The following is an 18,709-nucleotide window of genomic DNA, read 5'->3' as shown; positions in this document are numbered from 1 at the left end:
CTCATAAAATATAAATTTCAAATATTTATATAGATTCTGCCCTCAAGGTATTGTAGCATAACACTTAATTCTGAAGCGTGGGCTACACTGGGTATGGACAGAGGAAAAATAGTAAATATGCAGTGAAGAAAACCATCTCAGCCAGTTGATTATGCTAACATAAGTAATAAGCTACGTGGGCATCATGTACCTTTGTTATGATGTGATGAGAATGTCACTTTGCATCTGTGGTCATCCTCCTGCAGATCACAAGAAAAACATGAGAAAAATATCAATTAAAGGACATTCTACAAAATGCCTAATCAGTACTCCTCAAAACTGTCAAGGTCATTAAAAACAAAGAAAGTTTCAGAAAGTGGAGCATAAGAAGACATGACGACTAAATGTAATGTGGTATCATGGATGAATCCTAGAACAGAAAAGGAAAATTAGGTAAAAACTAAAAAAATCTAAAGAACATATGGACTTTAGTTAGTAATAATGTACCAATATTTGTTCATTAACTGTGATAAATGTACCATCCTAATGCAAGATGTTAATTATAGGAGAAACTTGATGTGGAACATACAGACACTTTCTATATCATTGCAAACTTTCGGTAAATGTAAAGCTCTTCTTAAAAGTTTATTTTTAAAAATGCTGTATCTCATGGTAGAATTCTTTGTCAGAAATATCTTTTCAAAAAGCAAATGTAATATTAAAATAAAGAGCAAATGATTTTATTTTAGGATTTTTATTTCTTCCACATTGTGTTTCAGGATGTATTTATCCATTTTGCTTCCCTTTAAGAGACTGACTACAATTTTTTTTTTTTTTACATTTTCATATATAAATTTATTTTTCCCAACTAAAATTTTGGTTTTATTTACAAGTACACAGATCCCACCTTATTTTTAATGTGCACCTTGAAGGGTAGAGAACAAAATCAAGTTTTATAAATGTAGTATAAAATTCCACATCTTCTCATGACGTCATGTCAATAATCCACTACACTAAACCAACTGTAGCAAGGTAGTACATGCTTTAAACAGCCAATTATGAATAAATTTGAGCCAATACCTTGATGACAAGGGAATGTGCTGATATCGTGTTAAAGTGATGTGGCAGCAATCCAAGGGACTAAGCACATGATTATTCAAATTAAAAATATAAAAAGGGCAAAATATGTGGATTTTCTGGGGTACATCACAGAATATTTATCTGGTGAAACTATAATACAGATTTGGGTTAAGGGGATTTTTAATAGATAAGTAATTCTTTATAGAGATTTGAGAAAGTATGTGAACATGAGAAAAGCTTGGTAATTTAAGATTTACTTTTGTACAACCGGGTGGACAAAGATTAAATTATGCTTGCATTTTGAACATTATATATATAAAACACAAAACATCCAATGTTAAATACTGATCTCCCATGCCTGACCTGGATTTAGATACAGAGTATTTCCCATTTTATAGAAAGAAACTTTCTACGTTTTGTCAACGCTTAAAGTATATACTATTATTACTCACCAAAATCGTCATAAAGTTTAAAAGGGTGATATTAAAAGTAGTTTTTTTCTTAAATATGCTTAAACACGTGGGTTTGGATTAACGTTCAGATTTTCAAGGCATGAAAGATATACAAATAGAGTATCCAAGAATATGTTTTAACACATTTAGGGCAAGTTTGTTTATAGTTGTGACAAGAATACCTTTGACTTTCAGACACTGAAAAAAGATACCCTAAGCTAACATAAAGGGTGTTTTGGGTCAAGTTACTTCATAGTACAAATAATACATTGTATTAATGAATTTTTAAGCCAAATTCTTAAGATCATTAAAAAAACACTTGCATTTTATAACTGTCAAACAATGCATTTATGTAATAGAAGATACAACAAAATTTAGAAATAAAAAATCTCACTATATTTCAAGTACCAAAATAAGAAATTATCAATGTTGTTCAGAAACACACCTAACTTTTACTCTGAAATTCATTTTAACCACTTGACATACAATATAAGATTTAAAAATAATATAGCTAAATTGTTTAACAGTATTTATAGAGTATTACTTTCCTTGGTAGATATGTTTCACACAACAATTTTCAATTAATGCTGAGAATTCATTTGATCATTTTAATAATAATTTATGATTCACTGATTAATGAATAATTTATTCAGTAATTTAGATGCCATAAGAACCACTGAAAGGAATAATCTGATAGTTGCTCATGGTACAATCCTGCCCATTAGTAATACTAAGCCAAGAATCTGATAGCTATCCCACTCTGCTGAATTACATGTTTCCACGTGTGTGATTTTAATCAACAAAAAAATTAATACACAATGTCATGCTTTTTCCTTTTCCTTTTTTTTTTTAACAAGCAGCTCATTGATTTGGGAGGTTGATTAGCACAATACAGAGAACATAGGGAGAAAGTATAAAATGGCACTTAACACCAATGCCAATATTTATCTCATTATGGTTATAAGGATATTATTAATATTTGTGTTATTTGTGTTTCTTTAGAACATAAATCAAAGCCATTAACTTGAACTTGAGGTATATACACAATACACACACAACCTCAAGCAAAATACTTTTATAAGTAACGTTACATTTTAAAATATTGGAAACTGAGTATCTGTGATTTGTATTTTGACTTAATGGAACAAGAAGAAAACAACATTCAACTAGGGAGGGTTATACTGATAATAAAGCTCTTATAATTCAAAATGTCTTCCTCTCTCTTTGTACTTACCACAGGCTACACAATGTCCTGAGAGGATTCGTTATGAGAAAATTGTCAATCACAGCTTTAAAACATACTTTGGAAAAAACTAACGAGAAAGCAAATTGAAAGGTGAGACTTCATATTTGTTTTCAAATAAGTGGTCTTAATTTTTCTTCTTATAGAAAAAGTTTGAATCAGTTTATTATAAATATATCTAAACCATTAATTTTTGCAGCTTTCAGGTAAAGTCCAGCACTTCATTTATAAAAAGTCTATGAGAAGAGGTCAGGAGAAATCATCTAATCTTAAGTCGTGACATCATCCATTCAAGTCCTTGGCACAATCCCTCGCCAGTTAGAGCACAGCATGCCTGGATATGCCACTGGTGATCTTTAATAGAAGTTAGCTTCAAAAACTGGGAGATTTCTGCTACAGTCATGCATTCTTTAACATCTTGTTTATTAGCAAAAATCAGCAATCCAGCTTTTCTTAGGTCCTCATGAGCTAACATTTTATAGAGTTCTTCTCTAGTTACAGAAATCCTCTGTCTGTACTGTCCACAACAACTATTACAAACTCTGTGTTAGTATAATAGGTGTTCCAGGAAGAACGAAGAGATTCTTGGCCACCAATATCCCACATTAGGAAACGTGTATTATTAATCACTATTTCTTCTACGTTACTTCCTATCGTAGGAGATGTGTGTACAACTTCATTCATAGAAAATTGGTAAAGGATGGTAGTTTTTCCTGCATTATCCAGCCCAACAATGATAACTTTGTGCTCCTGGTGATTGAACAGTCTCCATATTCTGGTGAAGAGAATTCCCATTCTCGGGCAGCGGACCCCCTTCTAGACACCTGGGCCGCCTGGCCTCCCCTGGCTCAGGCTGAGGGGGAAGAGAGAGACGCGCTGGAGCCTCCGCCTCTGCTGCTGCTCCCGCGCTGGCCGCGGGCCCGCTTCCAGGGAACCGCAGGGAGGCCGAAGCCCAGGCCGCCCTGCCGCGCGCGAGGCCCCGCCGCTGCCGCCGCGGCACTCGCCTGGCTCGCGGATATCGCCGCCGCGTTGTCTGCGACGAGCCTCGCGGGCCACCGTCCTCCCCCAGCTCCTCTCGGGCGGCAGCGGTGGCGACCACAATTCTTAATTCTTTTTATTTTGACCACTTTTCCTCACCTCAGAGATCAAGATACTGAACATGACAGCGTTGTGGATGATAGCTCCAATACTCTGAGGATTCAGATAATATTTTCAAAGTTTGGATCTACCTTGACAGATCCATTTGCATCTAAAGAATGAAAATTGCCTTCTTCTGTTCAGCTGCCCACGACCACGACCACCCAATACAACAACAACTCAACAAAAAGCTATAGAAAACACTATTTAAAAAATGTTATTTTGATTTGTACATCCCTACGGAGTAATGATGTTGAGCAGTTTCATACAGTGCATGCCTGCCATACATATACAGTAGAGAATGAAATCAGAAATGAATCATTTAAGGAGGTAAAAATTTGACTTATGACCTGAAAGGGAGCTGCACATATGTTGACTGAGTAAGGAGCCATTAGGACAAAGAGACCACATGGGCAAAAACACAAGAAGGGAAGGAACTTGAAAATGAAAGGAATATGTTGATCATGCCTTAATAGTATGAGAAAGGGTGCTAGATGAGATTAAATAAGTGGGTTAAAGTGGTGCCTTGAAGGCCAGGGTTCATTCTTTGGATTCATTCTTAGTGTAGTTATAGTCATGTGAGGGTTGTAAGTATGGGAGGGATGTGACTTAATACACCTTTTTTCTTTTAAACTGTTATATTGGGTAACAAATGCAAACATACATCAAAGTGAAAATGCCTTATATGTACAGATTGATAACTGATTTGTGGATGACTTTCCAAGTTTTTAAGTATTAATTGTCCTCTAATATCAATAAATAAACTCTGAAAGCTCTCTCTTTGCTCACAAAAGGAAAAAAAAAATTACTAAAACCTATAAAAATTCCACCATCAATATATTGTTTATTGGTCCAGATTCTTATGGCTGCCTCTGGATTTCCTTCTGGCATACTGAAAAGATTAAACAACAGAGTAAAACGCAATACAACTTCTTCCCAACGATCTTTTTATGTTCAGACTTTTTATCGCCATTTTATAACTAGGTTACTGAGTGCCACCACTGGCAGTGGATTCTTAAAGAGGAAGAAACATTTTCTCCATAGACCTTTTCGATGTTGTTGTTGCTGTAAATATTATGTTATATTTTCATTAACTTGCATTATACATTTGTTCCCTTATTCATAGATTTTTTATTGTGATATAATTCACTTTTCACAAAATTAGCCCTTTACAGTATACAATTTAGTAGTTTTTAGTATCTCCACAATGTGTGCAGCCATAACCAGTACAAATTTCTGAATATTTTCATCACCCCATAAAGAAACTCTGTACTCATTAGCAGTAACTCCCATTCTCCACTCACCCCAGTCCCTAGTAACTACTGATCTATTTTTCATTCCTATGGAATGGCCTACTATGGACATTTCATAAAAATGGAACCACACAATATGTGGCTTTTATGTCTAGCTTATTTCACTTACATAATGTTTTTAAGATTCATTCACATTCTAACATTTATCAGTATTTCATTCTTTTTTATGATTGAATATATTTCATTGTTATTTTCTATTTTTATTTATTTTTTTAAAAAGCAAGGTCTCACTTAGTCACCAAGACTTGAGTGCAGTGACATGATCATAGCTCACTGCAACCTTGAACTCCTGGGCTCAAGGCATTCTCCTTACTTAGCCTCTCAAGGAGTTGGAATTATAGGCACACGCTATCATACCCATCTAAGTTTTTTTGTTTGTTTGTTTGTTTTTAGTAGATATGGGTTCTCACTATAATGCCCAGACTGGTTTCAAACTCCTGGCCTCAACCAATCCTCCTGCCTCAGCCTCCCAAAGTCCTGGGATTACAGGTGTGAGCCACCGCACCTGGTGCGAATATTATTTTATTATATTGATATCATTTTATTTATCCATTCATTATTTTATATGCATTTGAGTTGTTTCTACTTTTTGGCTACTATGAATAATGTCACTATAAATATTCATATACGAATTTTTATGTGGACATGTATTTAAAATGCTCTTGTGTATATACCTAAGAGTGGAATTGCTGGTTTATGTGTAAATCTATGTTTAACTTTTTGAGGAACTTCTAAACTGTTTTTCAAGTGGCTTTATCTTTTAATATTCCCATCATCAATGTATGAGCCTTCCATTTTCTCTATATCTTTGCCAATAATTATTATTAACTGTGTTTTTTTAATTATAGCCATCCTAGTGGGTGGGACGGGATATCTCATTGTGGTTACATTTGGCATTTTCTTAATGACTAGTGATGTTTAGCATCTTTATACATTGTATGCATACCAGCAAAGATTTTTGTTATTGCTTTGTGGAAGTGTTCTTAAAATCAGAGAAGATAAAATCATTCATAAAAATACATTTATACTGTCTTTTATATTTCCTATGTTGTTACCTTTTTGAGATTCTTTTTTGCTTCCTATAGACTTGAGTTATTGTCTAGTGAATTTTCATTTCAGCTTGAAGGACTCCCTTTAGTATTTCTTGTAAGGAGGATCTACTAACAACAAATTCTCTTACTTCTTGTTAGCCTGTTGTGAACCCCAACTATTACTTGTCATTTTAGGCAGCCACGCTGTTCTACAATTCTCATTGCTTCCTTTGGACAAATGTTCCCAAGGAAAATGCTGTTCATATGAGGTAACCACTTCTTGTGGTCTTCTTACTTAGGCTATATATTTTCCCTAAAAAAAAAAATAAGAATAATCTTTCAAAATAAATATTTCTACGAATGGGCATCCAAAAAGCTCAAATGTTGGCCATGTCTCAGAAAAAGGAACTAAGAGATACATTTCTTTTTGTCCTAAATAGGAATGAAAAATCCCCAACGCATGCCAAAAAACATTGCTTAAATTGGAATGGATAGTGTGTGTCACAATCATACTTCAATGCTAATATCACATGTGTTTTCAAGTTCCCGCACTCCAGTATGTGTAATTATCCTTTATTACCTATAAAAGAAGCAATTGTCTGGAAGTAGTTTGTTGTTTTTTCAAGTTTAAGATAGAAAGCTGTAAGTTTCCAAAAGGCACAACTTGAGGATAATTGTAATTTCACTAAATGTGTAAGAATATATACGGATATTTATGTGGAAGCTTGGCATCAGAGTTCATCCAAAGCAAATTAAAGACAGTTCTAACAGACTACTAAAGCTCTGTTGTTATATCTGCCAGGCATTGGAGAATAAAAATGCTGCCAAACTCTTTGAGTTTATAGCAAGTTAGCACTTTCTCACCTCTTGGAGCACGGAAGCAACTACTTATATGTTATAATGACAAGCCTAGCTTAGTATATTGTCAGGATCTTCAGCAGAAGCTATTTAGCTCTTGCCTTATGGTTCAGCCTAGTTTGCAGCTGTAGGGGAATATCCAGCCTCTAGGTGAGTGAAATATAAGTACCACACTCACAGATATAAAGATCAGAGGCACAGTATCAAGTCAGAGATAACCTATTCACGCTATCATGCCTCCTAATTTCAGTAAGTACCAGGATGCTGCCATTTTCCCTTATGTTCAAAGCATTCCATGAACTATTATCCACATAATATCATTATAGGATTAGGTGACAGTCAATTCATGAGGAAATAAAAAGAGAGTCAAAGCAGAGGAAATGCAGGTTCCAGAGACAAGTTTTTACTATATCACATTTTTTTTTTTCATCTAGTTCCAGTGCCAGAGCATCCATTATTATATTAAGACAGTGTGCTTGTTCAATCAGATATGGTCAGAGGTTTGAGAGCAATGAACTAGGAATTAAAAGGTAGATGTTCTAATTATGGCTCACCACATATTAACTGTGTAACATTTCACTTTTGTAGATCCAGATTTCCACATCTGTTGAATGGGAATTGTCAGAAGTTCATTTATATCTGTTAAATATAGACAATCATAAAGTCATAATAGGAATTAAATTTTAAAAAATGTATTTAATGCACTTAGCACAATTCTTAGCACCTAATAATCTTAATGAATCCATTTGGAGGATGAGAAGGGAGGGGAGGAAGAGAAAAAGATAGAGGAAAGAAAAGACAGATAGAAGAGAAGTAAATATAGCAGGAAGAATAGTAGAAGTAGTAATAAGTAATGGTGATTTTGATGGTGGTGGAATGGTGGTTAAGCAAATAAATAGCTTAGGCCTAGAACTTTTAATTAAATATGTGCTTAGCCCTTAATAGTCTAAAAAAGAAAAACAGAAAATAAATCAATATGACAAACAAGAAGTGTAAATTAGACCTAGGTGCAAATGATGAATTTAGAATTTAGTTTGCAATTGAAAATATATTGTGAATTTACTACTTTCTATTTCTTCACTAGACTTGAAATATTGTAGATGTAGTACTTCTTTCATAAAACTAATATTCACAGAATTTGGCTAAAGGAAGAAGCTTAAGAATCACTAGCAACATTGATACCACAAGCCAATAATCCTCTAAAGGAAAGTCTTGTAATGATACCTGGAGAATAACGGCCACTACCATTCTTATGCAGATTGATAATGATGATGATGACAATGGTGATTCATAATTCCAGAAAAAGAAACCATTAGCTGCTAAATAAAGTGAAATATACTCAAATTTATCTACTTTATCTATCAGATACATATCATTCTAAAACGTTGTAATATAGTCTATACTTGAAAGTTTCCTACAAACACATTCATTGATTCTTTATAAATTTATACACACACACACACACTTTATATCTAATGTCTAGAACCAGTTTCTACTAGAAAAAATAGATGTATTAAATAATAATTGTAACATTATTATTCCAGACAACTTTTCATTTATTTCACTCTGAGGAATTAAATATTTTTCTCATGACTTTTTGACTTCTGATCTTTTAATATTGAGTCATCACCAGATGCTCTGTCCCATAGACTATCGTGGATAGCTTTTTCATATACTGCAAACTACCACATAGTGGAAGAAAAGTACTATGTAACCATTTTTAAAAATAAAGCATTACTTGCTTTTGCTCTTTTCAGAAAATATTGAAAATAAACTTTAAAATGTGAGGAAGGCAATATCCAGTGAAAAGTAGTCTTTCTGACTGAAAAGCATAAATAAGTGAATAAATAAATAAATAAATAAATAAATATTTTATTGAATAAATAATTTAAAAGTCTTTTGAAATTTTTCTTAAAAATGCTTAGGAAGCAGATTAGAGAAAAGTGAATACGAGTACCATTATATTTTGCAAATTGGTCATTAAAACAGCTTTATTCATTCATTCACAGTAACAGGCACTGTCCTATGTACTGGGAATACAGAATTGGACAAGACAGATAGTGTCTCTTTCTTAAGGAAACCTATAATATTGGGGCATGGATGTAGAATACCCATTGTACAGGTGATTACAAAAGTATTTACAATTGAGATGAAAGGTATAAACAATGTATATGACTATCAGGATATATAACAGAGAGACCAAACCTACTCCGAGAGCTCAAGGAATGTCTCCCTGATAAACAACATTCAAGGTGAATTAACTAGAAAAATACAGGGAAAGATAAATGCAACAGCCCAAATCATGATGCATTAAAGAAATAAACAAAGGTTGACAAAGCTTGAGAAAAAAGGGTAAAGGGATAAATTGAACAAGGGAAGACTGGAAGAGTGATGGATCCAAAACCACACACGATATTGGATGACATATTGAGGATTCTGTAAAGTGTCATAGAAATTAATTCCTTCATTCATTTTAGAAATATTAATGGAGCATTTATATGTTAGTCATTCTTCCAAATGTTGGAGATATAAGATGTCTGTTCTTGTGGAGCTTGCATTATAATAATGAGAGACTGAAAATAAACAAAAATAAATAAATAAAATATATAATGTGTCTAGTGGTGATAAGTCCTGTGGAGAAAAATAAAGCAAAGATTGCCAATGGGGAATTTGTTTTGAAGGGGTTGCAATTTTAAATAGATTGGTCAGAGAAGGCCATGATGAAAAGGTGAAAAGGTGAGATTTAAGCAAAGACTGGAGGAAGACACGGGAGATAGCCATGAGGAATATATTATTCATTGCTGTGTAAAAAATTATCAGAAATTTAGGAATTTTAAACAATTCACATTATCTCACAGTTTCTGTGGGTCAGAAGTCTGGGTATGGCCTAACTAGGTTCTTTGCTCAGAGTCTCCCAAAGCTGTAATCCAGGTGTTCCCTGGGGCTTGCAGTCACCTTTGAGGATTAGGTTTTCTTTCAATCTCATGGAATTGTTGGTAGAATGAATTACATTGTAGCTGTGGTATGATGGCTTACTTCTTCAAGCCAAGCAAGAATGATAGTGTCTGCTTCTTTGAGTCTCTGACCTCTAGCCTCTCTTTTTAAAAAAGAGATTAAATCACTCACCCACAGTAATCCTTTTTATGAACCTGAAGTCACCTGATTAGAGAATTCAATCTGCACAATTCCTTCACTTTTTAAATATAGCATAATGTAACCAAAAAGTGACATCCCACAATCTCTACCATACTCTTTTGGTTAGAGGCAAGTCATAGGTTCCACCTGCACACAAAAGATGGGGATTATACAAGAGTGTGACTTATTTGTGTTTACTTAAAGGTGTATCTGCCACAAGGATATTTGAGAGAAGTGAGTTCCAGGCAAAATGTGTACGCCACTTTGAGGAAATCAAAGAGTGTAGTGTGGCTTTAATAGAGTGAGCTAAGGAACGTAACGGGAAGATTAAATCAGATGAGGGAGCAGATCCTGTAGAGTCTTATAGGCCCTTTAATAATCTTTAGCTCTGAGTGTGATGAGAACCATTAGAGGTCATTCAACAAAGGAGTGATCTTATTTGACTTTCTTTATAAAGTTCATTCTGGTTGTTGTGTTGAGAATAGACTGAAGAAAATAGAAGTCCATAAAAAGACTTAAAGTAAAGGAGTGACACGATTGGAAGAGATGGACAAATTAATGACTCCTTTTCTTCAAAAAAGAGGTGGTCTACTAATATACAGGTACTTTGTTTTTATATCACTAGAGCCTTCCAAAATTCTTGGATACACAAGGCACAGGCTGCTTTAAAGTAAAGTATGGCTAAGCAGGCATCTCCTGGGAAATATTTGGTTATCTAAAAGTTTTATGTGATCAGAGAATGAATTTCATAAGATTGGATCTCATTAATATTTTGGTAATTTAATATTGATGTGGTTGTACTTATTAAATCATAGAATTTTAGATGTGGAAATAATTTGAAAGTCAGCTAGGAAGAAAGTAACAACAGCAAATTGGTAAACTAGAAATCTCCAGGCCCTCATTTCCCCAGGGAAATATTAGACAACAGGAGGTTGGATAAAATAACTTTATAGAAGCTCTGAAAATCAGTTAAAGATCTAGAACAACCAAATGAACCCTTGATTTAAAAAATTTCACATTCAAAATGGTAGAAAATATTGTGGCTTTTTAACTCATCCTTGACCTACCATATCTTCAGCATGATGAGATGTGGATTAAAAGAAGCGATGGTCCTATCCCAAGTTGTCTACAAACAAGGGAGCAGAGAAACTGAATTTGCAAGTTTCTAAACTGTCTATAGGCTGTCAGCGGGTTTGGTATCTCTATCAGTTAACTCAAAATTTATTTGACCAAAATTAAGTCGAATCTCAGGCTAAGAAAGTCTTGGAAAGCAGCAGGCATGGCTTGTAAAAATTTCATGGGAACTATAGAGTTGCATATGCCTGAAGCAAGAGATTATTGAGGAAGAAATAGAACCAAACAGCTACTAGTCTGAGAAAAAGCAAGGGTGAGATTCTTGTGAAAAGTAATACATTGAAAACCAATGATACAAATGGGTGAAATGGAAAATACACACAGAGACTCCCAGAGAAAAAGATCTACAAACACCTTAAGCCTTAAGATTGGATTGATTAGTGATGGCTTTCACCTGCTCTGGGTCAATCTACAAAGACTGGAATAGCAGACTGTTTTTTCAAATGCACAGTTTTCAATAAAAGGTGACAAAGCATACAAAGAAACAGAAAAATATGTCCATTTGAATTAACAAAATAATTTCAAAAACCCAAGCCTGAAAACAAAAGTTTTACACTTAGACAAATGCTTTAAGTCAACTGTGTTAAATATGCTCAGAATGCTAAGAAAAACATGGACAAACAAAGGAAATAAGAAAAGCAACATATGAACAAAATGAGAATATCAAGAGATAGGAAGTATATAAAAGAACAACAAAAAACAATTTGGTAATCGAAAAATGCAAACACCAAAATAAAAAGTTTACTAGAGGATTCAATAGTATACTCAAACAGACAGTAAGAAAAGCAAACATGAAGACAGGTCACTTGAAATTATTGAGTTTGAGAAGCAAAAGTAATAAATAAATAAATAAATGCAAACAGAGCCAAACGGGCATAGGAAACATCAAGAAGATCATTATAATTATTATGAAAGTTCCAGAAAGAAAATACATAAATAAAAAGTGAAATTATTTTAAAAAATAATGGGCAAAAACTATAATTAGAAGCAAAACATGAACATGCAAATCCAAGAAGCTCAAGTAGAATAAATAATAGCAAAATTATTCACAGTAGTCAAAAGGTAAAAGGAATCGGTGGTGGAGGACAGATTAATGGATTTTAAAAAGGTAATAAACTGGTACCATTCTACTAAAAGTATTCAAAAAAAATTGAGGAGAAAGGATTCATCCTTAGCTATTCTGTGAAGCCAGCATCATCCTGATAGCAAAACGTGGCAGAGACACAACAAGAAAAGAAAACTTCAGACCAATATCCTGATGAATATCCATGCAAAAGTCCTCAACAAGATACTGGCAAAGAAAATCCAGCAGCACGTCAAAAAGCTTATTCACCACAATCAAGTAGGCATTGTCCCCAAGATGCAAGTTTGTTTCAACATATGCAAACTAATAAATGTGATTTATCACATAAATACAACCAAAGACAAAAACCAAATGATTATCTCAATAGGTGCAAAAAAGCCTTTTGATAAAATTTAACAATGCTTCATGTTAAAAACGCTCAATAAATGAGGTATTAAAGGAACATGTCTCAAAATAATAACAGCGATCTATGACAAACCCACAGCCAACATTATAATAAATGGGCAAAAGTAGAAAATATTCCTTTTTAAAACTGGCACAAGACTAGTGCCACTTCTGTTCAACATAATATTGGAAGTCCTCTCTCACCACTTCTGTTCAACATAGTATTGGAAGTCCTGGCCAGAGAAATCAGGCAAGAGAAAAAAGTAAAAGTCATCAAAATAAAAATGGCAAACATCCCTGTTTGGGAATGACAGGATTCTATATCTAGAAAGCCCCACAATCTCCGCTCAAATGCCCCTTAAGCTGATAAACAACTTGAGCAAAGTCCTAGGATACAAAATAAATGTACAAAAAGCATTAGCATTCCTATAAACAAACAACAGCCAAATCGAAACACAAATCAGAAACACAATCTCATTTACAATCACCACAAAATGAATAAAATACTTAAAAACATGGCTAACCAGAGAGGTGAACAATTTCTCCAATAATAACTATAAAACACTGCTCAAAGAACTGAGAGATGACACAAACAAATGAAAAAACATTCCATGCTAATGGATAGGAAGAATTAACATTGTAAAATTGGCCATACTACTCAAAGCAATTTATATACTCAATGTTATTTCTAGCAAAATATCAATGACATTCTTCACATAACTAAAAAAAAAATACTACTTTAAAATTTGTATGGAAACAAAAAGGAGCCTGAGTAGCCAAGGCAATCTTAAGCAGAAAGAACAAAGCTACAGGCATCATGCTATCTGGCTTCAAACTATGCTACAGGGCTATAGTAACCACGACAGCATCGTACTGGTACAAAACAGACATATAGATGATAGAACAGACAAAAGAACATAGAAATAAAGCTACACACCTACAATCATCTGACCTTTGACAAAGTTGACAAAAACAGACAGTGCGGAAAGGACTCACCATCCAGTAAATGGTGCTAGGATAACTGGCTAACCATATGCAAAAGAATGAAACTGGACCCCTTTCTTATACCATATCCAAATATCAACACATGATGGATCAAACACTTCAATGTAAAACCCAAAGCTATAAGAACCCTAAAAGAAAACCTAGGCAATATCAATTGGGACACAGAAACAGAAAAATATTTCATGATGAAGATGCCAAAATGAATTCCAAACAAAAGCAAAAATTAACAAATGGAATATAATTAAACTGAAGAGCTTCTGCACAGAAAAACCAACCAAACAAAAAAACACAAAAAAACCTATCAACAGAATAAACAGACAATATACAGAATGCGAAAAAATATTTGAAACTATGCATCTGACAAAGGTTTAATATGCAGTATCTACAATCTTGTAGATTTAAACAAACCTACAAGAAAAAGAACATTAAAAAGTGGGCAAAGGACATGAACAGACACTTTTCCACATACATGCAGCCAACAATCATATGACAGAAATCTCAACATCATTGATTATTAGAGAAATGCAAATCAAAACCACAATGAGATACCATTCCACACTAGTAAGAATGGCTATTGTTAAAAAGTCAAAAATAACACGCTGGTGAGGTTGTCAAGAAAAAGGGATGCTTATACACTGTTGCTGGGAAAGTACATTGGTTCAATCATTGTGAAGGACAGTGTGGTGATTCCTTGAAGACCTAAAGACAGAAATATCATTTGACTCAGCACTATCATTACTAGGTATGTACCCAGAGAATATAAATCATGCTATTAGGAAGACACATGCATGCAGTATTATTCATTGCAGTATTATTCACATTAGCAGAGACATGGAATCAATCTAAATGCCCATCAATGGTAGACTGGATAAAGTAAATATGTACATATACACCATGGAATACTATGCAGCCATAAAAAGAATGAAATTATGTCCATTGCAGGAACATGGATGGAGTTGGAAGCCATTATTCCTATCAAACTAATGAAAGAACAGAAAACAAAATTCTGCACATTCTCATTTATAAGTGGGAGCTAAATAATGAGAACACATGGACACATGGAGGGAAACAACAGGCACAGGAGTCTACCGGAAGTTGGAGGGTGGAAGGAGGGAGAAGATCAGAAAAGATAACTAATAAGTATGAGGCTTAATATCTAAGTGATGAGATATCTGTACAACAAACCTCCAGGACACATGTTTACCTATGTAACATGACTGCATGTAGCCCCAAACTTAAAATAAAAGTTAAACATACAAACACACGAAAACAAAAGACAATACAATGGAATATTATTCAGTCTTATAAAAGAAGAAAATCCTGATACATGCTACAATGTGGAAGAACTTTGAAGAAATTACGCTAAGTGAAATAAGTCGGTCACAAAAAGATAAATACTATATAACCCCACTTATATGAGGTACATAGAATAGTTAAATTCATAGAGCCAAAGTAGAATAGTAGATTCCAGAGGTTGGAGTAAAAGGTGGGTGTATGGGGAGTTATTGTTTAAAGGGTACTGAATTTCAGTTGTGGAAGATGAAATAAGCTCCTGTGGTGGATGATAATTGTAGCACAACAATGTTAATATACTCAATGCTACCAAACTGCATATTTAATAATTGTAAAAATCCTAAAATTGATGTTACACATATTCTACCACAATAAAAAAGTAAACAAATAAATAAATATGTAAAGTCATATAGATCAGGCTGATAACCCCAAGGAGAATTTTAAAAGTCATTTCTGACAGGTAATTTTTCAGCCTTGCTTGAATACTTTCCACTTCCAACAAGTGCATTCAAGATTATATCATTTGGCTCATGTCCCCACCCAAATCTCAGCTCAAATTGTAATCCCCACATATCAAGAGAGGGACCTGTAATCCTCACATGTAACAGAGTGAGGTGATTGGATCATGGGGGCCATTTCCCCCATGCTGTTCTTGTGATAGTGAGTGAGTTCTCACAAAATTTGATGGTGTTATAGTGTTTGACAGTTCTTCCTTCACATACTCTCTCTCCTCTTGCCTTGTGAAGAAGGTGTTTCCCCTTTGCCTTCCAGCATGATTGTAAGTTTCCTAGGCCTCCCCAGCCATATGGAACTGTGAGTCAATTAAACACATTTCCTTTGTAAATTACCCAGTCTTGGTTAGTATCTTTATAGCAGCATTAAAACAGACTCACACACAAGATCTACTCAGTAAAGTTTTACTGAAATTATTTTGCTCTTTCAGCTTTTTATGCTCTTAATACTGCTTTATACAACAATTTTATTTATACTCGTCATAATGTCTTTCTTTTATCACTTATACCAATTATTTCAGTGTCTCTGTGGTTTCTATAGAGTAACTATCAACTGAATGTGAGTTTGTTTGCATGTCTATGGTGATGGATTGTTAAGGTAGTCATTTAAATCTACATCAAAAACCTTAAGGCTCTTCAAGATGGCTGATTAGAGATGTTGGATGCCAGTTTCCTCAGAAAGAAGAACCAAAGTTATAGATGAATAATCATAACTCAAATATAGGTGGAGAGTGCCAGAGCCTATCAAAGAACTCACAGGAAGAAGCTAGGACACCAAAAAAAGAAGGAAGCAAAAGTTTGGCAGAGATCAAGCCTTGAGGACTTGGGGTTCCAGGAAAGGGTAGATAGGGCTGTTTTTGCTTCTTCTCATTCCTGCAGCAGACTACCAATTTCTGAACTGTTGGAGAGAGCTCCTTTCCCATCATGAACCCAAGTATTGGTGTGGGCGGCAATTTGGGAATTTTCTGAGATCACTGCACTGTGCTGCCAGTTCATGCAGGGTTGCTCATTCTCCTTTGAGACCTGAGATGCAGTAGTAAGTGCAATACTCAGTGTGCACTTGTTGTGGGAGTCTGTCCTGCACAGATAATCTCAACTCTTATGTCTACACATCACTAAATCACTCAGATTGCTGCAGCCACATAGAGCTGGCTAGACCAAAGAAGCTGCAGGATTCCCAGTCATTTGGCGCTCAGGGTATGCTGCTCCTTGGGAAAGGGAGAGTGCAGTGCAATGAGGGAGTATGCCTGGGAACAAGGAAAATCAGAATGCATGCTCTCCTGGGCCAAATAGCTCCCTGCTTGTGGGCTGTAGTTGACTGTGCACCATCCATCAGAGACACAGGTGGATGCTTCCATGGGGAAGCAGTGTGGTTCTTCCTCAGCATCCAAGCAGCATCAGTACTTGGGCACAGTAGTTGAGAGGGAGAAATCTCCTTCAAACTACTGACTGCTATGAACACAGCCATGGCTGCTCCCATGGAAGCATGGCATAGGTTTGCCTATGGATGTCCATCCCAGATCTACTTTGGGTGTTCATGCCCCCACTAGTGGTATACTCTTGTACAAAAGGTAAAACCCCTTCTCTTCTTTACATAGAGTGGCAGTGTTCCTGCAGCAGAAAAAAAAGCTATCCGTGAAGTTGCATGCTCTGGGCTAAAGAAAGTGATTCTACCTCAAAGTCATTTGGGTGGAGATCTCATGCAGGATTGCTCATTCTCCTTTGTGCATTAGTAAGTGCCACACTAAGTGTGCAATTGTTGTGGGAGTCTGCCCTGCACAGAGAATCTCAACTCTTATGTCTCCACATCACTAAATCACTCACATTGCTTCAGCCACATACGGTCTCAAAGATCAAGCAAATACCCATCTGCTTCTGCCAGAAGGCTCTTACCTTCAAGTGTCACCTACTAGCCTGGAGGTCAAACAGCACAATCCAATACAAAATCTGCTGATTTAAGTATATAGCACGTAGGACCTCTGACTTCATATCTCTGCAGGAGGCTTGGACACACTCAAACACCCAGTACACCACTACTGTAATCAATATTTGAAAGAAGAAACACAACACTAAGGCTATCTACAACCAAGGAATTTAGACAGAGCTTTGTCCCCCTGAAAACACCCAGAATCAAAAGCAAACAACCCTACTCAACATACATTACAGTCACATCCACAAAGTAGAAAAAAAGTCACACCCAAACAAAAGTAAATTCAAAAATAAGAAGTGGCCAGGCACGGTGGCTTACACCTGTAATCCCAGCATTTGGGAGGCTGAGGTGGGCCGATCATTTGAGATCAGGAGTTTGAGACCAGCCTGGCCAACATCATGAAACCTCGTCCCTAGTACAAATATAAAAATAAGCGGAGCGTGGTGGTGCACACCTGTAGTCCCAGCTACTTGGGAGATGGAGGCAGAAGAATTACTTGAACGTGGGAGGTGGAGGCTGCAGTGAGCTGAGATCACACCACTGCATTCCAGGCTGGGTGACAGAGCCAGATCTGTCTCAAAAATAAATAAATAAGAAATAAGAAGTGACAGTTTCTCCAAATGAGAAGGAACGAGCATAATAATTCTGACAGTATGAAAAAAAAAAACAAGATATAATGACATCCCCAAAGGATTAAACTAGGTCTCTAGCAATGAGTCATAATCAAAATGAAAATTCTGAAGTGTCAGATATAGAATTGAAAATATGAATTGTAAGGAAGCTCAATGAGGTCCAAAGGCAAGTTGAAAACTGACATAAAAACCGAAAATCAATTCAGGATATGAATGAATGAAAAATTCACAAAAAACACCACAATTTAATAAAATCCCAGACACAACTTCTGGAAAATAATTTATTGAAGGAATTATAAAATACAGGTAAAAGGCTTAACAACAGACTGGAGCAAGCTGAAGAAAGAACTTGAAGACAGGTGTTCCTAATTAATTCATCCAGCCAAAAATAAAGAGAAGTTCTTGTAAAATGAACCAAGCTTTCAAGAAATATGAGATTATGGAAGGTGCTGAAATCTATGATTCCAAGGTATTCCTGAGGGAGAAGAAAAGAAAAGTCAAAAGTTT

The 18,709-nt window shown here is 35.2% G+C and overlaps 1 pseudogene; it reads right to left on the bottom strand.

Moving 5' to 3' along the window:
• Positions 1 to 204: 204 nt before the first annotated feature.
• Positions 205 to 3,605, bottom strand: LOC105733817 (ADP-ribosylation factor-like protein 5A; annotated as a pseudogene).
• Between the last annotated feature and the right edge of the window lie 15,104 nt (positions 3,606 to 18,709).

The sequence above is a fragment of the Aotus nancymaae genome, unplaced genomic scaffold (assembly GCF_030222135.1).
Source record: "Aotus nancymaae isolate 86718 unplaced genomic scaffold, 86718_ANA_hifiasm-v0.15.2.pri h1tg000004l, whole genome shotgun sequence".
NCBI classification, from domain to species: Eukaryota; Metazoa; Chordata; class Mammalia; order Primates; family Aotidae; genus Aotus; species Aotus nancymaae.
The sequence above is the reverse complement of the archived record's forward strand: the minus strand, read 5'-3'. Positions and strand labels throughout refer to the sequence as shown.